Raw genomic sequence first — 22,247 nt, forward strand, 5'->3', positions numbered from 1 at the left:
TGCCAGACAGCAAGAGAAAGGAGAAGTAGAGAGCAAGGTTTGATACGATAGGATGGGGGGGCAAAGTGATCCAGCATCCCATTCTTTGGTGCATGGGGAGAGAGGAGTATCCCATTCTTTGTTGCGTGGAGAGGGACATAGAGTACTTAGCAATGGATATATTTATCAAGCATGTGTAAAGCAACGTGTGCCTTTGAACGATTCGTGTCCCAAAGAAGACACCTACGGGCACTCCATCGCCATGATTCCCGGAGCCGACATCACTATATAATGTATAGATATACAAAATACAGTAGTATATATCTACTGGGAAGTGGTATACATAGTGTGTTCCCCACCCGGAATCGTGGCGATGGAGCCGACAGAGGACATTGAGTTCCTCTGGAAGTGGCGCAAGTACCTGCTGCTGCTCGCCACGCTGGTCGCCAGCGTCACCTACGGCGCCGGCCTCAACCCGCCCGGCGGCGTGTGGTCCAAGGACCACGATGGAGGCAACACCCCACAGCAGCGCCCCGGCGCCGTCAACCCGCCGGCGCCCCCGTCCCTTGCGGTGGCCCCGGCGCCGGCGGTCTACCCATTCCGCGTCGGCGATCCCGTGCTGGTGTCCACCTACTCGGCCCGGTACACCGCCTTCTTCTACTGCAACGCCACAGCCTTCGTGGCGTCGCTGGTCATCATCATGTTCCTGCTGGATCGGCGCCTCAGCGGCAACCGCGTCGGCCTCACCGTGCTCCGCTCCGCCATGCTGCTTGACCTGCTGGCTCTCATGGCCGCCTTCGCTGCCGGGAGCTGCCGCAGCGTGCCTGGGTCCATCTATGTCTCCTTGCTCTTCGCCGTCGTCTTCGTCTACGTCGCCATCCACCTCCGCGTGGCCTCGAGGACGGAAGCGCCGGCCGCGGACGCGGAGGAGAAGAGGCGCCTCAAGGAGCAGCGCAAGTTCCTGCTGCTGCTGGCCACCTTCGCGACGCCGCTGGCGTACGGCGCGGGGCTGGCGCCGCCGGGAGGCTTCTGGAGCGAGACCCAGGATATGCACCGCGCCGGCGCTCCGCTGCTGCACGACGGGCCCTACAAGATCCGCTACCACATATTCTTCTACGCCAATGCCAACTCCTTCGTGGCCTCCCTCGCCATCATCATGCTGCTCATGAGCAGGACGCTAAGCGACCGTCTCGTCCGGTCCAAAGCTTTGCTTGTGTGCGTCCTGGGGGAACTGCTTGGCCTCATGATCGCTTATGCCGCCGGGAGCTGCAGGTGGATCCCCACCACCGTGTACATCGTCTCCCTCGTCGGCGCCGTGGTCATCTACATTGTGTTGGTGTCAGCGTTCGGCCTCGACGCGATCGAAGAATGGCGTAAGACACTCGTTGCCTGTGTTGGCCTTGGGCCAAAAGGTGATGGGCAAGAAGTTGCAGCGAGGACAATCAACATCGGTGCTGGGCAAGAAGTTGCAGCGAGGACAATCAACATCGAAGAAAAGCTGGAGCAGACGCGGTCGCTTGTGCTGCTGCTGGCCACGCTGGCGGCGACGGTGACGTACCAGGCAGGGCTGAGCCCGCCGGGCGGCGTCTGGCCCGAAGGGCATCAGAATCGCATCGCGGGGAACCCGGTTCTCCACGACATGCACCTCAAGAGGTACATGGCCTTCTACCACTGCAACACGGCGGCGTTCGTGGCGTCCGTGGTTGTTATCATCATCGTCCAGAGCAAGGTGCTGAGCACCGTCTGGGGTGCCATGCTCCTCAAGACTGCCATGATACTGGACCTGTTCGGCCTCATGGGCGCCTATGTCGCCGGGAGCTGCCGGGATCCCACCACCACCATCTTCGTCGCCGCGCTGGCCGTCGCCGTCTTCCTCTACACCATGGCCAAGGTCGTGGGCAAGCAGAGCTGGCTGGCACGGTGGGTGCAACGCATGCTTGTAGCGTTGCTCCCCCCTGAGTTGCCCCGGAAAGGAGGAGGAGACGCACCTCAAGTTATCAACCTCCCCGACGAGCCGTCCCAGCAAGGAGAAGCACCTCAAGAAGCTTTCCATGTCATCCACAATCCTGACGAGTCGTCCCGGCAAGGAGAAGAAGCGGCGCATGTTCCTGCTGCTGCTGTTGTGCACCTTGGTGGCGAGTCGTTCCGGCAAAGAGGAGAAGAAGCAACTCAAGGAGCGGCACAAGTTCCTCCGCTTGGATCTGAGCGTATTCTTGAAGAAAAAAAGCTCGAGAGGAAGCGCAAGTTCTTGCTGCAACTCGCCATCCTCGCCGCCACCGTCACGTACCAGACAGGGCTGAACCCGCCGGGCGGATTCTGGACGGAGAGCAATGGGGATAAGTTAGTCACCGCCGGCGACCCAATCCTCCTCGACTACTACGGGGTCAGATACCAGGTGTTCTTCTACTGCAACGCGGCGGGGTTCATGGCGTCCGTCACCGTCATTCTCCTCCTGGTGAACCAGACGTTGTCCAAGCCGGGCATCCGGACCAAGGCGCTCTACGTATGCGTCATGGTCGGGCTACTGGGCCTCATGGGCGCCTACGCCGCAGGCAGCTGCCGGAAGCTGCGCACCTCCATCTATGTCTTTGCACTCGTGGCGGCCGTCGTGGCCTTCCTCATCCTGGAGATCCTACTTCATTGGCTCGGCCGCAGGGGTTGGTCCAAGTGCCTCCCTAAGTGCCTAACGAGGCTGTTTGAGACATTGTCGACTGGGCCGGGCGGTGGCAGCAAGAACAAGAGCGATCAGGAGGTGATCACCACCGTGGATAAACTAGAGAGCGAGGACTATGAGAAGCGTAAGTACCTGATGGTGCTCGGCATCCTGGCGGCGAGCGTGACGTACCAGGCTGGTCTCGCGCCTCCCGGCGGCACGTGGGGCGACGACGATACCGCTTCGTCGTCGCCCTTGCCGTCCCCATCGGCACACCCACCCACCGTCGCCGGCAACCCAATCCTGCTTGACTTCAATGCTGCACGGTACCAGGCCTTCTTCTACTGCAACGCAACGTCGTTCGTGGCCTCGGTCGTCGTCATCTTGATGCTGCTGCAACGCACCACGAAGAAGCAGCAGCCCGGCGCGCCACTGCGGGCATTGCAGACCGCTGTGGTCCTGGACCTGCTCGGCCTGCTGGGCGCGTACGCCGCTGGCAGCTGCAGGGACTGGGAGACGTCATCGTACGTCATCGCGCTCGTCGCCGCAGTGGTCGTCTTCACCTTGATCTACGTGTTGTTGTCATTCAACGTCGTGCGGGCAAAGGCCGAGGAGCTCACGGTGTGGAAATACTTTTCACAAAAGGGGTTGAACTACTCGGGAGCACGCAATGATCATGATCAGCCAGCCGGAAATGGTGTGTAATTAATTAATTATTTCTTCTTATTCCATAAAAAACTAGTTAATTATTCTTGTTTACATTACCTTGATTTGAAGTTTTTTTAGATTAGTACCTTGAATTAATTGCATTTTCTTGTTTCCGAGTATTCCCTTGATTTGCAGTGCTGCTGATCGGACAACTTATGTAAGATTTTTTATTTCAAGAGGGTGTTTGTTTCCAGGGACTTATTGGTCTAGGGACTTAAATAAGTCCCTATAAGTCCCGAGGGACTTATAGGGACTTAAAGTGAGCATTTGAGACTTATGGAATAAGACTCTCAAGGAGGGACTTATAGTTGTAACATGGTCTTATAGAGACTTATAAGTTCCGGGAACCAAACGTGTAGAGACTTTTTAGGGACTTGGGACTTATAAGTTGGGACTAAAAAAAGTCCTAGGACTTATGAACCAAACAGGGCCTAATTTTTGCTGGGAATCTTGTTTCTGGTTTTGATGTACACAATATATGAACTACGTGTATATTTTCATTCATGGAAAAACAAACTACCTATATACATTTGTACATTTTGATTAAGTTCAGTTCAGTTTTCAATTGTTTAGTTGGAGGGGATTCTGTTTCGATGCTTTTGTGTATCTCACGCAACCAACAAAAAACAAATTTCGAGGCACCTTGGTCGGATGGTTTTCTGGCAGAGTTTTACCGGGTATTCTGGTAGCAGAGTTACCGGATTTTGGATTGCACGAAACAGATGATCGATTTGATAACATTTCAACGAATGAAAAGATAGTCAATTATCGTCAGGAAGTAGGTGATCTAAAAAAAAAATGAGATCCACAAAAACTAGCACCCAGAGCATATATGTTTATAGAAGGAGCCCACCCAGGTGAGACGCCAGAAACCCTTTCCCGGCGGGAATCAAACCCTTGGGCTCCCACTGCGACCCTTGCCACTAGGCTACTGCCTAGTTCTCCGGAATAGGTGACCTTGATAAAAAAAAAAACTAATATGCGCGCAGCACGTGCTGCAAGCCTCCAGCGCTCGCGCCGTCGGTCGTTGTCCCTGCCTGCACACTCCCTACTCGGCCCTCTAGATGCTCGAGTAGAACTATCAAACCGAAATCATCTGGTGTCGTCCTACTTGCTACTTGCTGACCTCGTAGACAATACGTCATGTGGGTCGCGTGCAGCCGGCTCCGCTCGCTGCCGTGTGCCGTGCACCTCCAGCTCGATTGCATGCTGTCATGAGTGTGATGCCAATTAAAGTAGATGTTGGGTACAAGAGGGACCAATCAAAGCGAGCTTTTGTCTGAGTGAGCATCCCACTCTTTGCGCATGGGGAGGGATGCATATCATGGAGCATCCGTGCAGAGAGAATAATCAGCAACGGATATATTATCAGCTACCATGTGTAAGCAACGTGTGCCTTTGAATGATTCGTTCCCGAAAGTGCACTCCATGGCCATGATTGTTCGTCATGGACACGGCGGACGGACGTGACCGGATTACTATATAATACTCCTTCCGTTCTAAATTACTTGTTGTGGTTTTAGTTCAAATTTAGAATGAAGGGAGTCCGTGTATATATGCTGCTCCGATTGTGGGCAGTGCGGTATACTGTTTCCGGCCGGAAATCATTCATGGCGATGGAGCCGACAGAGAACATTGAGTTCCTCTGGAAGTGGCGCAAGTACCTGCTGCTGCTCGCCACGCTAGTCGCCAGCGTCACCTACGACGCTGGTCTCAAGCGCGGACGCCGCGGAGGACAAGTACATCAAGGAGCGGCGCAAGTTCCTGGTGCTGCTCGCCATCTTCGCGACGCCGCTGGCGTATGCCGCTAGGCTAACGCCGCCGGGTGGCTTCTGAAGCGAGAATGGGAACGAGCACCGCGCCGGCGCCCCGCTGCTGCACGCCTGCACCACGCATTCTTCTACGCCACCGCCAACTCCTTCGTCGCCTCCCTCGCCATCATCATGCTCCTCATGAGCCGGCGCCCCGCTGCTGCACGCCTGCACCGCGCCGGCGCCCCGCTGCTGCTCGTCCCCCCCTGGCTCCGCCCCTGGCCTCATGGCAGCTGCAGGTGGCTCACCACCACAGTGTACATCGTCTACCTCGTCGGCGTGGTGTTCCTTTACATCCTGCTGCAGGTGGTCATCGCAGGCTACACAATGGGCACATTCAAGCAATGGCGACAAACCATCTGCCACTCTCTCTCAGTCTCTCTCTCTCCACCCCCAGCTTTGTTTCAGTCTATATGCTATATTTGTAAGATCTTACATGAAAATTCATTCAAAAAATTATTTTTAATTTTTTTACATGTTATTTCACGTGAGTGAGATTTGATCAAGTCTCAGTCAACTGAGATGTAACCACACCCTTATTAATTAGGTGAGCTAATTGATGTCCCTTGGATATACAGGGAAGAAAGGAAGCCGGCGAGTCCAGCACACACGCAGCCGGGCAATGCTAATGTCCTACGTGAAGATGTTGCGAGTAGAATCAGCAAGGACAATGGGCATGAAGGCAAGGTGGAGGAGTCGCGGTCGCTTGTGCTACTGCTGGCCACGCTGGCGGCGACGGTGACCTACCAGGCGGGGCTGAGCCCGCCCGGTGGAGTCTGGCCGGAAGGGCATCCGCCTCGCACGACAGGCGACCCGGTTCTTCACAGCATGCACCGCGCGCAAGAGGTAAATTGCATTCTACCACTGCAAACACGGCGGCGTTTGTGGCGTCGGTGGTTGCCATCATCATCGTCCGGAGCACGCAACTGAGTGCGGTCGGGCGTGCCGTGCTAAAGACTGCCATGATACTGGATCTTTTTTTTTGAAAAAGGAAATATATTAATATCAAGTAAATATCAATTACACCCAGGCTCTGCATGAATAGGATGCATAAGAGATCTAGAATCCACACAGCCAAAAAGAAAATAAAAAGAGAGAGAAAAGAAAAAGAAAAAATGACCCTGTCACGGTGATCAATCACACGCAGTAGTAGCACTCTAACCACCACAAAAGACAACATCTGGACTACAAAGAAGGTTCTCCAAAAGCAATGCCTCCAAGAAGGAAACAATGCACAAGCGTTGTCGTTTTTTTTGGAAGTGCACAAGCGTTGTCGTTGCTCGATCAAAGATCATAGGTTTTCACTCTGGAGAAAGACCGTATTGTAAAAACAATGCTTTCAACAAGGCCACTGTCAGGCACAACCAATAAAGGTCAGACCTTGGGTTCTCATCCTGAAAATCACGACTTAGTACTTCAAGAAGCACCACTACCCAAAAAGTCCACCGATGTTGTCGCCCCCATTTGCTGCGGCAACTACTACAAGTCACATACCACCGGACTCATAGGAACTCATGCCTGGTCTGGACGGGAACACATCCCACAAGTCAAGACTGAACAACTGCATGTGAAGCAAAGTCTTCATCACCTCCAAGACCCGCCATCGCCGCTTGCAGGTTGTCCAATCACGCCGTGGCATTCTCCGCATGTGTTGAACCCTTGAAAATCTTGGTACAGACATGTCCCAAGTTGTTAACAAAAGCAGAGCTTCGCGATACCCGACGAAGCTGGTTATAGTGATATTGCGGATGCACATGACCGGTACATATCCAAACAAGATGTCCAAAGAGCGCCTTGTACGCCAGTCCTTGGTTTCCTTGGAAGGAGAAGTCCGGAACTCGCCGGTGGCTAGATCAAAGATGACTCATCACGGGTAGAACGGTGGCTTCACGTGAAGACCACTATGGCCAAGCAGATCAACTCCGAGCCGGCCCCCAATCGTGCCGTCGTATAGTCATGGTCTGCGCCATTGACGGTAACCTAGACCCGCAACCCACACTGCAGCACGAAGGAGGATCGGAGCCCGCGAGTGGCCTGCACCAAGGTCAAACCAAGACTCGCCTAGCTCGACCGTATCCCCTATGGGCTTTGAGCACAAACAACAGGATGTGCCTCTGAGGGATTGTAGAGGATGCATCTCTGATGGACCGCAACAAGCTGGGGAGGAGCAGCTAAGGCCGTGCAGCCGCACAAGACCGGCAGAGGGGGCTCAACAATCGGAGAAGATGACCCCATGATGCATCAGATCGGATCTAGGGGATGGGGGAGTTGATGGATAGAATTGCTCTCTGTATTGATTCCATCCACTCCAGTTACAACTTATACAAGAGGGAGCCATTACAACAAGCCCTATACAAGTGGCACGCAGGCCAGGGCGTGGCTCAGATCCTACATACATGGAATACAGCTACATGCATTACATCACACGTTAACACCCCCCCCCCTCATCCGGAACTCCATTTGGATGGACGTTGAGGCTGTCGCGGAACTCATGAAAAACATGTGATGGAAGGCCCTTGGTGAACAGATCAGCAAACTGGGAGCTCGATGGGACATGCAAGACACGAGCTTCACCGAGGGCCACGCGATCCCGGACAAAGTGCAGATCAATCTCGATCTTCTTTGTGCGTTGATGCTGGACGGGGTTGGAGGCAATGTAGGAGGCATTGATGTTCTCACAATAGACAATGGTGGCATGAGAAGGTGGGCGACGAAGCTCATGCAATAACTGTGCAACCAACAAGACTCAACAACACAGTTAGTGACACCATGGTATTCGGCCTTTGCACTAGACCGGGACACGGTGGCTTGAAGCTTGGAAGACCAGGACAGCAGGTTGCGGCCAAGAAAGATGCAGAAGCCGAATGTGGATTTGCGGGTGCCCGACACCCTGCCCAGTCCACGTCCGTATATGCCACAAGATCATGGGTGATGGACTTGTAGAGCTGCAGGCCGTAGTGTGTGGTGCCTCACAAGTAACGAAGAATGCGTTTGATGAGTTGCATGTGGGAGTCGCGAGGGGCATGCATGAAGAGGCACACTTGTTGGACAGCATAGGACAAATCCGGGCGAGTGAGCGTGAGATATTGAAGAGCTCTAGCGAGGCTACGGTAAGTGGTAGGATTGTCCAAAAGATGGCCATCATGAGCGGAAAGATTGGAGTGTGTGTCAATGGGAGTAGAGACGGGCTTGCAGTTGAGCAACTTGGCACGGTCAAGGATCTCGAGGGCATATAGCTGTTGGCTTAAGAACAATCCAGGAGCGTTGGGTGTGACATTGATGCCTAGAAAGTGGTGAAGATCACCAAGATCGGCCATGGAGAATTCTTGTTTGAGGGAGTGGATGAGGTGGTGGAGGGTTTGTGGAGTGCTTGCGGTGAGAAGGATGTCGTCCACATAGACGAGTAGGTAGACAATGGAGGCACCGTGCTGGAGGATGAAGAGGGAGGAGTCGCTCTTGGAGGCATGAAACCTGAGGGAGAGCAAGAAGGAGCGAAAGCGATAGAACCAGGTGCGGGGAGCTTGGTTGAGCCCATATAGAGACTTGCGAAGGAGACACACGTGATCCGGCAGAGAGGAGTCCACAGACCCAGCTGGTTGAGCACAATACATGGTCTCCTTTAGATCGCCATGAAGAAAGGCGTTCTTGACGTCGAGTTGATGGATGGGCCAGTTGCTGGAGGTGACAAGGCTGAGCACAACTCGAATGGTGGCCGGTTAACAACCGGACTAAACGCCTCATCACAGTCGACGCCCTCCTTCTGAGTGAAGCAGCGAACCACCCATCGTGCTTTGTATCTCGCCAAAGTGCCGTCGGTGTTGAACTTGTGGCAGAATATCCACTTGCCTGTGACCACATTGACACCTCCAGGCTTGGGAACCAAAGACCAAGTCGAATTTTTGATTAAAGCATCATATTCATCACACATTGCATGTTGCCAATTGGGGTCTTTGAGTGCGGAGTGGTAGGTTGGTGGAATTGGATAGATGGCAGAGGTGGTGGTGGTAAATAGGCCTTTGGGTTGGCAAAAACCGGACTTGGCATGAGTGAGCATTTTGTGTGAATTATGTGGTGATTTAATTGGCTTGGCTCTAGCTGGTAGACGTGGTTGAATGGGAGTGGCTGGCATGAAAACGGAGGAAGATGGCGTGGGGTCAGAAGCAGGGTTGGGCGACGCAAGATCCAAGGAGGATCCGTGGGCAGAGGCGGAAGGTGCGGGATCCGCGGGAACGGATGTGGTGGGCGCGCGATCCGAGGGAGCAGGCAGGGTGGATTGGGCAGGCATTGAACCAGAGGAAGCGCGTGGGGTGGAGGGTAGTGGGCTGCCAGATGCTATGGGGCCGAGCGAGGGAGTGGGCGAGCGACTCGTGGAGGGGTGGGTGGGGCTGGTGGACAGGTGGCGAGGTGGTATAGGCGTGCATGGGGGCGTCACATCAAGGGGATCCGGCGGGCCCCGGTACGAGGTAGGTGGCGCCTTGGATACGGATTCGGCCGAGTCAGAGAGGAGAAAGCGGGCGGGATGCGGTGTGGGTGGGTTTGGTGTGGCCGGGGGTGTGCCTGGTGCGTATGGAAAAACGCTTTCATAAAAGACAACGTGACGTGAGACAATGACTCGTCCTGTGGTATGGTCGTAGCACCGATACCCTTTGTGTTCAAGAAGATAGCCTAGGAATACACAACGTGTGGAGCGCGGGGAGAGTTTGTGGGTGGAGGTGGCAATGAGGTTGGGAAAGCAAAGGCAACCGAACACGAGGAGATGATCGTAGGTGGGGTGATCGCCATGAAGCATGTAGTACGGAGTGTGGCCATGGATGGCACGAGAAAGACGTCTATTGAGGAGATAGTTGGCGGTATGGAGTGCTTCGACCAAAAATGGAGGGGTGAGGTTTGCTTGGAGGAGAAGTGTTCGGACGATATCATTTGTGGTGTGGAGTAGACGTTCAGCCTTGCTGTTTTGGGACGATGTGTGAGGTCATGAGAACCGGTAAGTGATGCCGTTGATGGAGAAGAAGGAACACAAGTTAGAGTTAATAAACCCGCCTCCATTGTCACATTGCAAAGTCTTGATGATTACATGATATTGGGTGCGTACAAAAGAGAAAAAGCGAAGAAGAGTGGAGGAGGTGTCCGACTTGTTGCGTAGTGGAAATGACCAAGAAAATGTGTGTAATCATCAAGTATGACTAAGTAATATTGATAACCAGAGAAGCTTACAACGGGACTTGTCCATAAATCACAATGAATGAGCTCAAAAGGAGCGTAGGTGCGACTGCTAGAGGAAGGGAAAGGGAGACGCGGCTGGCGTCCTAGTTGGCACGCGGTACATGGCATGTGTGCTTGGTTATTACAAGAGGGAAGGAAGTCGTGAGTAGCTAAGGAGGACATGGCTTGAGGACTTGGGTGGCCGAGCCGACGATGCCAAATGTCGGCGTTGGAGACGGTAGCGGAGAGAGCGGTGCACCAAGTCTTGTTATTCCCGAATAATGGATAGAGATCGCAAGAGCTAGCGGAGATCATGAGTACCCTCCTGGTTCGAAGATCCTTCACAAGAAAGCCAAAAGGGTAAAATTCAATAGAGCACGAGTTGTCTTTAGTGAATTGATGGACAGAGATAAGACTCGTGACTACGTTAGGGGAGAAAGAACATCTCGTAGGTGAAATTTTTGTGGAGGGAGAGTGGTGGAACCGGTGGCATGAATAGGTAAGTGTGTTCCATTGCCAACAACAATGCTAGAGAAAGGATGCTTTAAAGAAGAATTCGAGAAGGTGAGGTCACCAGGGTTGCCAGTGACGTGGGAGGCAGCGCCGCTGTCGAGGTACCACTCGGAGGGGGCGGAGCCACTGTTGGGGTAGCAGGAAGCGCTGTAGGCGGCCTGGAGCATGGCGAGGTGATCCCACGACGGCGGCTGGGGTGGAGGAGGCGCGTGGAAGCCAGAGAGTTGCATAGGGTATGCATGGGCATGCGAGCCGGGCCGCGGACCGAGCACACCGACAGAGTTTGGGGGAACCCAGCCAGGGCGCGCGGTGGGCAGGGCCATGCCGCAGGGGGCGAAGAACCCCATGTAGGGGTTGTATGCCGCAGGTGGAAGGTTGCCGCGGCTGCCTTGGTCGCCAGGGCCACGTCCTCGACCACGGCTGCGCCCACGGCCGCCGCTGTCGCCATGGTCGCCGTCCTGGCGGGTGCCAGATCCGCGACCCAGTGGGAGGCCAGGCCCGCGATCATTGCCGTGATCAACACGGTCACCCTGGCGAGTGTTGGAGGAGCCGCCGGAGGTGGAGGGCCCGCCGCTACCGGTGATGGCGAGGATGGGGACGGGCTCGTCGGCCACGCGCTGAGCGAGGTTCTCCTCGGCGAGCTTCAGGCACGAGAAGACCGTTTCGAACGGCGGAAGAGGAACAGTGTCCCCCAGGACGACGCGGATGGTGTCGAGCCGTTTGTCGATGCCGTGGAGGAATTGGGTGGTGAGATCCACCTCGGTGACGGCGTGGTCGATGTCGGCGAGGCCAGTGGTGAGAAGTTTCATGCAGCGAGCATATTCGGCAACGGAGAGATCACCTTGTTTGAGGTTGCGGTATTGGCGATTCAGCATCATGTACTGAGCCGCGCGATTCACTAGGAAGTAGTCGTGGTTGCGATGCCATAGATCGTAGGTGGTGGTGGCGCCGCCGACGTGATCGATGAGGTTGTCCGCAAGGGTGGATTAGATCCACAGAACGAGGTGGGCGTCGAGCTCGCGCTGGAGGTCAGTGGCGTTGGAGGGGAGAGGGTGTTCGATGAATTGGGCGACACCGTAGCGGATCGGAACGAGCAGGAAGAACGACTTCCACTTGTGGTAGTTGTGTTCATCGGGGTTGAAAAGAAACCTGATATGGTTTTGGATGCTATCACAGAAAATGGGGTGCTGGGAAGGGGTGGCGGCGAAAGACAGCGGGGGCACCGGAGAGGAGAGAGAGGGGCAAACTAAGATCCGGTGGAGGGGGAAGAGCCGCTGTGGGACGTGGGTGAGGTGCCGAAGATGAAGGGGGAAGGGGTGCTGGCGGCGACAGTAGTGCTGGCACCGATGGACGACAAGGAGAAGACGCTTGGCGAGGTGGCCGAGCTGGTGGCCGGAGCGGTGGAGTTCTCGGCCATGGGGGTCTGGAGTCTACTACCAAGTTGAATGATAGAATTGCTCTCTGTATTGATTCCATCCACTCCAGTTACAACTTATACAAGAGGGAGCCGTTACAACAAGCCCTATACAAGTGGCACACAGGCCAGGGCAGGCTCAGATCCTACATACATGGAATACAGGTACATCCATTACATCACACGTTAACAGGGGGAGGGGAGGGGGGTTGTGGGGCGCCGCGGCGCAGGACGAAGCCGCCCCGCCGCCGCCATCCCAGGGCGCAACGCGGCTTTGCCGGCGGCCCTCCGACGATGGCGATGTGTATGGGGGCAGCGGGGAGGTGAAATTGGAGCCGCGGCGAGGGTTTCCCCTTTGGCGCCAGTCACGTGCGACACGGGGGACATGGAGGAGATGGGTGGGATGATACTAGACCTGTTTGGTCTCATAGGCGGCTATGTCACTGGGAGCTACCGGGACAACACCAACACCATTTACGTCTCCGCCCTTGCCATTTTCGTCTTTGTCTACACCATCGCCAAGGTCATGGCGTACACAGCCCAGGGCAATGAGAGCTGGACTACGCAGAGGGCACGAAGCATGCGCGATAAATTTGCACGATTGGTCCACCTCATGTATGACGTGTCGTCCCAGCAACGGCATGGAGGAGAAGCTCAAGGATGGGAGCAAGTTCCTGCTGATGTTGTTGGACACCTTCATGGTGAGTCCTCCCAGAAGGGAGGAGAAGAACCACAACCACATCAAGGAGTGGGGAAAGTTCGTGGTGCTTCCATCAGAATCGTGGCGAAAGCATGGAGAGTTGTCCATCAGGATGGGTGCAAAGCATGTGCGATAAGCTAGCATGGTTTCTCCGCCTCACCTGCGACAAGTCGCTCCGGCAAGGAAGAGAAGAATCACCTGAAAGAGTGGTGCATGCTCATGGTCCATCTGGCATCCTTCCCTACGACCAGAACTAGCCCCCCTCTGAGTCCGAGAGAAAGCAGATTCTTGAAGAAAATCTCAAGAAAAAAACCTTGAGAGGAAGCGTAATTTCTTATTGCAGCTCGCCATCCTTGCTGCCACTATCACATACCAGAACGGGCTTAACCCGCTGGGCGGGTTCTAGGCCCAGAACAACGGGGACAAGTTTGTCATAGCCGGTGACCCAATCCTCCTCGACCACTATGGGGTCAGGTACCAGGTGTTCTTCTACTGCAATGCTACAGGGTTCATGACATCCGACGCAGTCATTGTACTCCTGAAGAACGAGACGCTGTCAAAGCCAGGCATTCGGAGCAAAGCGCTCCACGTCTGTATCATGATCGGGTTATTGGGCCTCATGGTTGCCTACACTGCATGTAGCTGCTGGCTGCTACACACTTCCATCTATGTCTTCGCGCTCGTGGCAGCCGTTGCGGCCTTCCTGGTCGTGGAGATCCCGTTCTACATGTACGCAAAACGCCGCAATTTGTGTGAGTAGCCATGAGTTCCGCAGTGGCTGCAGAGGCTGCTCAAGTCGCTGTTGTCGGCGCCGATGAGGTTGGCCAGCGCGGAAGAAGTCTCCAACTCCACCTCCGCCTCCAGGCGCCTGCAGCAGTAATGCCGCCGAAAGAAGTATGCGAATCGCAAGTCCCTGATGTTGCTTGGCATAATCGCAGCTAGTGTGACGTACTAGGCGGGTCTGGCACCTCCTGGGGACATGTGGGGTGACGATGATGCAGTATCACCATCATCGTCGCCCTCCCCGTTGATGCCGCCATCACCGTGGGGTGCATACCTCCCTCATGCCGGCAACCCAATCATGCCCAGCACCAACCCAGAAGGGTACCATGCCTTCTACTACTGTCGCGATGGGCGATGCAGACAACCGTGGTGATGGACATGTTCGGCCTGCTGGCTGCCTACGAGACCGGCAGCTGCAGATACTGGGAGATGTCCACGTACTGTTGGGGAATGCAACAATAATTCAAAATTTTACTACGTATCACCAAGATCAATCTAGGAGATGCGAGCAACGAGAGAGAGGGAGTGCATCTTCATACCCTTGAAGATCGCTAAGCGGAAGCGTTACAAGAACGCGGTTGATGGAGTCGTACTCGCGGCAATTCAAATCGCGGAAGATCCGATCTAGCGCCGAAAGGACGGCGCCTCCGCGTTCAACACACGTACAGCCCGGGGATGTCCCCTCCTTCTTGATCCAGCAAGGAGAGAGGAGAAGTTGAGGGAGGACTCCGGCAGCACGACGGTGTGGTGGTGGAGCTTGTGGTATTCCTGCAGGGCTTCGCCAAGATCTACGGAGGAGAAGGAAGAGTTGGAGGAGGGAGGGGCTGCGCCAGGGAAGGGGTGCGGCTGCCCTCTCTCTCCCTCACTATATATATAGGGTGGGTCTAGTCTAATAACACCCTTAAGAGTCTTATTCTAATAACACCTGCTTATTCTGATAACACCCACCGACCCGAACACCCCGCACCGCCGGAACCCCGCCGAACTGCAAAAACGAAAAAACCACCCCAGCCGGCCACCCCCACGCACCCCACCCCCACCGAACCCACATTCTTCCCCGATCAATCCTCACCCACCTATCCTCGATGCCCACGCCCCATCGCCACCACCCCCAATCCCTAGTCCCCACCCCCACGAGCATGGCGCTCCGGCGAGGCGCAGGATCTGGATCGGGATCGGCCCCCCTAGCGCCCCACTCCTCCTTCATCTGCCCCCGCACCCCAACCTTCCTTCAACTCCGCCGGCAACCACGGTAGCCGCCGATGCGTCGCCGACCTGCCATGACCCACCACGGAGTGCGCCCTGTCCCATATCCGCCGCCTCCCCGCTCAACTGGCTTCCTCCCTCTGGTCAACCGCCATGGCTGCCTCCATGGAAACCAGCGCCGCCACCTTCAACCACCGCTACCAGCTGATTGATTTTTTGTATTATGATCTATCTAGGAGCAATACCAAAGTGTTTCAAAGGAGGATTACCTTGACTTAGGTCTGCCTCCGGTCTAAATTCTTGATTTTACTAAAGAATAAGATTGTACTATGGAAAAATAAGTCTTTTTCTTCCAAATATTTTTACGAATACGCTTTTTTGACATTGAAGTACGTTTTTTTGGAACTGCCATTCAAAAACTTCAGATCCGGTGCATCGGCGCCCCGGCCCGCCAACCACTGCGCCACGTACGCGGATCCGCCGGATCCCAGGCTCCGCTCCTTCCCCCAACCTTCTCCTTCAACGGCGGTCAACCCGCAGCAACTAAACAGGCCCCTTCCCCAACGGTGGCGGCGCGAAGCTTCTGCAGTTTGTGGCATGCGCGGCTGCAGTGCAGCAGGTGCGTGCTTGCAGTCCACCAGCGCGACAGCCCGATGGATGCACTCCGACCTCTGCCATCGACCTTCACGAGCGAGATGCGTGCGCCGGCGGGCAAACATAGCCCGCCCAACCTCTCACCCCACCCACGTCAGCGAGTAGGGAGGGGAGGGCCAACAGCACGCACACGCCTCTTCCCATCCCCATCCAAGCTCCGCCAACGACTTTCAGCGCCGTTGCATCGTCAGGATCCGACATTAAACCTCGTGCGCGCGACCAGACTGTGTTGGCCTAGAGCAGTCGCTGCCTGCACCTATAGTACATCCAACGGCGCCATGCAGTGCGGCCAATGACGATTTGCCGGACCACCAACGACGGCTTGCACACCCGTGTTGCCTTCGGGCTCCTCTTGCTCTTGCTACCTCTCGTCTTCAAGCTCCTCCGGCCCTGCCGGAAGTGCGTTGACATGTTCTTCCGGTGCTACCATATGTGTTCAGTTGGCAGGCCCGTGCAGCTCGGTTGCCATCCCCATGCAGCTCGGTTGCCACGACCGGCCTCCAAAGCCTCCCCCCAACCCCGACACTGGACGGCGCCGCCCCGCCATCCCTTCGCCGCGATGCACGTGAGATACACCACCCCAAGGGCCGTCTCTCCTTCCACCGGCGACGGTCGCGGCAGTGCACTCGTCCCTCTCTTTCACTGGAGTTTGCTTTGCGTTGATCTTCCGGTTGAATTTGCATGGTTTTTTTAGTTAATTTTTTAAAAGGAAATCAATTCCTTTACATGAGGTGTGCAGTTTACTTGTGCATATTTCCATATAATTTTGCACTTACTCCTGCAGTGCACTCGATGTGGTCCGCTCTGACCGTGCCCGGAGTTTAGATGGGAGCTTGATGAGGTTCACATTCAAATGTACTACTCGACAGTGGTTCAGAAACTCATCCCGTGCAGCTCGGTTTGCACAGGCGTGCGGTTTGGTATATCACCCCGTGCAGCTTGGCTGTGGTGGCGTACAGTTTGTGCACGTTTTTTTACTGCAAGTTGTGCATCGTGCGGTTTGGTTTGATCTGTAAAGGTGTTGACCATATAGTACTCAGATAATGTATGTCTCATGCAGTTCGGCAAACGTGTGAGTGCAGCTTGGCATGTAATTTCGGTGGGGGTTGCATTTTTTTTGAATTTTTTGTGCCATCCGATGTGTGGTTGCTGGATGTACTTCTTTTCGAAGTACTATTGGTTGTGTCTAGAGGTTCATTTCATCTTTCTCAAGCGGTTCATTTGGATGAAAGAAAAAAAAGATAGGAAAAGAAACTAATGCAGTGCACGAGCCTCTACTCTGGAGTCCCGACGCGTTAACACAAAGAAGAAAAAATGGACAAAACAGAAGAACGCAGTGCACTTGGTTCGTCACTACAATCCCAAAACATGTTAATGAAAAACACTATCAAGAGTAACTCATGCGATTCAAAGAATAAAAAAAGATAGAAAAATGAAAACAAAAGTAATGTGGTTCAATTCTTATGGTATTTTAAGGTTCACTTATGCCCGATGTGAAGCGCACTTCACTTCTTCGTCTGAGAAAAATTTACGCCCGACAAAACAAATCATGAAGTTCGCTTGACTGTTCGATGCAGTGCGTTCTTCTGTCTGATGACGTACACACGGAGATTTGGGTGTGTCGCAAAAAACAGAGTGTCTACGTTTCGGTATTTTGTTCGTGAAAAACAATGTGGTTCACTTTGATATATGTCGCGGCTCACTTGCCCTTGTCTTTGCGGTCTACTCTAGTTCATAAAAAAAGTTTAAAAAAAGATAACAAAACCAAAACTCGTTTGGGAAAATTTACGTCCCACAAAAAAAATCATGCAGTGCACTTGTCGATATGATGAAGTGCGGTTTTTAGTCTAAAAGCAGTGCGGTTTTCTTTCTGATGCAGTACACACGACGATTTTGGGTTGCGAAAAAATAGTGTCCGCATTTAGTTGAAAATCAAAATTGCTGTTAAATTGTAAGGAATCAGAGATAGTGTTTTACACAAAAAAGTTGCGTCCCGTCAATATCTATCCAACGGAGTATAATTTGAACCATTTCGACAAGCGGTTTGAAAAAATTTCATGAAAAACGGCCGCTGCCTCTCGTCATCAGCCACACGATTTTCAAAATTAACTAAAAACCGTAAGGAATCTCAAAAACATTTCAACATATGAAAGTTGTGTCTTGTCCGTAGCTTCCCAACGGTGTACCATACACATCATTTGGACAAACATTCAAAAACTGGAGAGAAAACAGTACCGAAAATTTCAAAAAATTTAAAAAACAGAATTCCGCGATTTAGTAAATTTGAAACTGCTCTTAAATCGTAACGAATTAGAGAAAATAATAGATACGTAAAAGATGCACCTCAACGATATCTATCCAACGGTGTATCGTTTGGTTCATTCCGACGAGCAGTTTAGAAAAAAACGCGAAAAACGCTCGCTGCCACTCGTCATGGGCCGCACCATTTTCAAAACTGCTCTTAAACTGTGAGGAATCTTGAAAAGTGTTCAACATGGCGAAGTTGCGTATAATCCATAGCTTTCCAACGGTATATCATACACCTCATTCCTATAAACGGTTAAAAACTAGAGCAAAAACAGTATCGAAAAAACACTGTGCACAGTTTTTTATGACACGAAGTTCACTAGTGTGTATTGCAGTGCTTTTGCTACAGAAAGTGCAGTGCGCCTGCTTTGAGCGTGCAGTGCGGAAGTGTTATCAGAATAGTTATTCTGATAATATTATCAGAATAGACCGGCTGTATATATCGATCTTCACCTCCGGACCACTCCGGAGTTCCTCGTCACGTCCGGGATCTCATCCGGGACTCCGAACAACCTTCGGTAAGCACATACTATTTCCCATAACAACTCTAGCGTCGCCGAACCTTAAGTGTGTAGACCCTACGGGTTCGGGAACCATGCAGACATGACCGAGACACCTCTCCGGCTAATAACCAATAGCGGTATCTGGATACCCATATTGGTTCCCACATGTTCCACGATGATCTCATCGGATGAACCACAATGACGCGGATTCAATCAATCCCGTATACAATTCCCTTTGTCCACCGGTATGTTACTTACCCGAGATTCGATCGTCGATATCCCAATACCTCGTTCAATCTCGTTACCGGCAAGTCTCTTTACTCGTTCCATAACGCATGATCCCGTGGCTAACTCATTAGTCACATTGAGCTCATTATGATGATGCATTACCGAGTGGGCCCAGAGATACCTCTCCGTCATACGGAGTGACAAATCCCAGTCTCGATTCGTGCCAACCCAACAGACCTTTCGGAGATACCCGTAGTGCACCTTTATAGTTACCCAGTTACGTTGTGACGTTTGATACACCCAAAGCACTCCTACGGTATCCGGGAGTTGCACAATCTCATGGTCTAAGGAAATGATACTTGACATTAGAAAAGCTCTTAGCAAACAAACTACACGATCTTGTGCTATGCTTAGGATTGGGTCTTGTCCATCACATCATTCTCCTAATGATGTGATCCCGTTATCAATGACAACTAATGTCCATGGTCAGGAAACCATAACCATCTATTGATCAACAAGCTAGTCAACTAGAGGCTTACTAGGGACATGTTGTGGTCTATGTATTCACACATGTATTACGGTTTCCAGTTAATACAATTATAGCATGAACAATAGACAATTATCATGAACAAGGAAATACAATAATGACCATTTTATTATTGCCTCTAGGGCATATTTCCAACAGTCTCCCACTTGCACTAGAGTCAATAATATAGTTCACATCACTATGTGTGATTGTAATGAATCCAACACCCATGAGGTTTGTTCATACCTCGCTTGTGAGAGAGGTTATTAGTCAACGGGTCTGAACCTTTCAGATCCGTGTGTGCTTTACAAATCTCTATGTCATCTTGTAGATGCAGCTACCAGGCGCAAATTAGAGCTATTCCAAATAACTGATCTACTATACGAATCCGGTTTACTACACAGAGTCATCCGGATTAGTGTCAAAGTTTGCATCGACGTAACCCTTTACGACGAACTCTTTTACCACCTCCATAATCGAGAAAATTCCTTAGTCCACTAGTTACTAAGGATAAGTTCGACCGCTATCATGTGATCCATTCCCAGATCACTCTTGTACCCCTTGACTGACTCATGGCAAGGCACACTTCAGGTGCGGTACACAGCATAGCATACTGTAGAGCCTACGTCTAAAGCATAGGGGATGACCTTCGTACTTTCTCTCTCTTCTGCCGTGGTCAGGTCTTGAGTCTTACTCAATACTCACACCTTGTAACACAACCAAGAACTCCTTCTTTGCTGATCTATTTTGAACTCCTTCAAAATCTTGTCACGGTATGTATTCATTTGAAAGTACTATTAAGCGTTTTTGATCTATCCTTATAGATCTTGATGCTCAATGTTCAAGTAGCTTAATCCAGGTTTTCCATTGAAAAACACTTTTCAAATAACCCTGTATGCTTTCCAGAAATTCTACATCATTTATGATCAACAATATGTTAACAACATATACTCATCAAAAATTCTATAGTGCTCCCACTCACTTCTTTGGAAATACAAGTTTCTCATAAACTTTGTATAAACCCAAAATCTTTGATCATCTCATCAAAGCGTATATTCCAACTCCGAGATGCTTACTCCAGTCCTTAGAAGGATTGCTGGAGCTTTGCATACTTGTTAGCATCTTTTAGGATTGACAAATACCTTCTGGTTGTATCACATACAACCTTTCCTCAAGAAAATTGTCGAGGAAACAATGTTTTGACATCCTATCTGCAATATTTCATAAATAATGCAGTAACTGCTAATACAATTCCAACAGACTCTTACCATCGCTACGAGTGAGAAAGTCTCACCGCAGTCAACTCCTTGAACTTGTCGGAAAACATCTTAACGACAAGTCGAGCTTTCTTAATGGTGATACTTACCATCATTGTCTATCTCCCTTTTAACATCCATCTATAACCAATAGCCTTACGACCATCAAGTAGTTCTTCCAAATTCTATACTTTGTTTTCACACATGGATCCTCTCGGATTTTATGGCCCCGAGCCATTTGTCGGAATCCGGGCCCACCATCGTTTCTCCATAGCTCGTAGGTTCATTGGTGTCTAGCAACATGACTTCCAAGACAGGATTACGTACCACTCTGAAGTAGTACGCATCCTTGTCGACCTGCGAGGTTTCGTAGTGACTTGATCCGAAGTTTCATGATCACTATTATAACTTCCACTTCAATTGGTGTAGGTGCCACAGGAACAACTTCCTGTGCCCTGCTACACACTAGTTGAAGTGATGGTTCAATAACCTCATCAAGTCTCCACCATCATCCCACTCAATTCTTTCAAGAGAAACTTTTCCTCGAGAAAGGTCCCGTTTCTAGAAACAATCACTTTTGCTTCCGGATCCAAAATAGGAGGTATACCCAACTATTTTGGGTGTCCTATGAAGATGCATTTATCCGCTTTGCGTTCGAGCTTATCAGGCTAAAACCTTTTCGCATAAGTGTCGCAGCCCCAAACTTTTAAGAAATGACAGCTTAGGTTTCTCTAAACCATAGTTCATACGGTGTCATCTCAACGGAATTATGTGGTGCCCTATTTAAAGTGAATGTGGTTGTCTCTAATGCCTAACCCATAAACAATAGTGGTAATTCGATAAGAGACATCATGGTTTGCACCACATCCAATAGGGTGCAGGTATGATGTTAGGACACACCATCACACTATGGTGTTCCAGGCGGCATTAGTTGTGAAACAATTTCCACAATGTCTTAGTTGTGTACCAAACACGTAACTCAGATATTCATCTCTATGATCATATCATACCTCTTGTCACGATGATCTTCAACTTCACTCTGAAATTACTTGAACCTTTCAATAATTCAGACTTGTGTTTCATTAAGTAAATATACTCAACATCAACTCAAATCATCTGTGAAGTAAGAACATAACGATATCCACTGTGTGCCTCAGCACTCATTGGACTGCACACATCAAAATGTATTACTTCCAACAAGTTGCTTTCTTGTTCCATCTTACTGAAAACGAGGCCTTTCAGTCATCTTGCCCATGTGGTATGATTTGCATGTCTCAAGTAATTCAAAATCAAGTGAGTCCAAACGATCCATCTGTATGGAGTTTCTTCATGCGTATCTACCAATAGACATGGTTCACATGTCTCAATCTTTTCAAAAACGAGTGAGTCCAAAGATCCATCAACATGGAGCTTCTTCATGCGTTTTATACCAATATGACTCAAATGGCAGTGCCACAAGTATGGGGTACTATCATTACTATCTTATATCTTTTGGCATGAACATGTGTATCACTACGATCGAGATTCAATAAACCATTCATTTTAGGTGCAAGACCATTGAAGGTATTATTCAAATAAACAGAGTAACCATTATTCTCCTTAAATGAATAACTGTATTGCGATAAACATAATCCAATCATGTCTATGCTCAACGCAAACACCAAATAACAATTATTTAGGTTTAACACCAATCCCGATGGTAGAGGGAGAGTGCGATGTTTGATCACATCAACCTTGGAAACACTTCCAACGCATATCGTAATCGCACCTTAGCTAGTATCCGCAGCCTCTTATTTCGAGTTAC

The 22,247-nt window shown here is 51.4% G+C and overlaps 1 pseudogene; it reads left to right on the forward strand.

Annotated features, from left to right (window-relative positions):
• Positions 1 to 215: 215 nt before the first annotated feature.
• On the forward strand, positions 216 to 6,302 carry LOC125507648 (annotated as a pseudogene).
• The last annotated feature ends 15,945 nt before the right edge of the window (positions 6,303 to 22,247 follow it).

The sequence above is a fragment of the Triticum urartu genome, chromosome 5, assembly GCF_003073215.2.
Source record: "Triticum urartu cultivar G1812 chromosome 5, Tu2.1, whole genome shotgun sequence".
Lineage (NCBI taxonomy): Eukaryota > Viridiplantae > Streptophyta > Magnoliopsida > Poales > Poaceae > Triticum > Triticum urartu.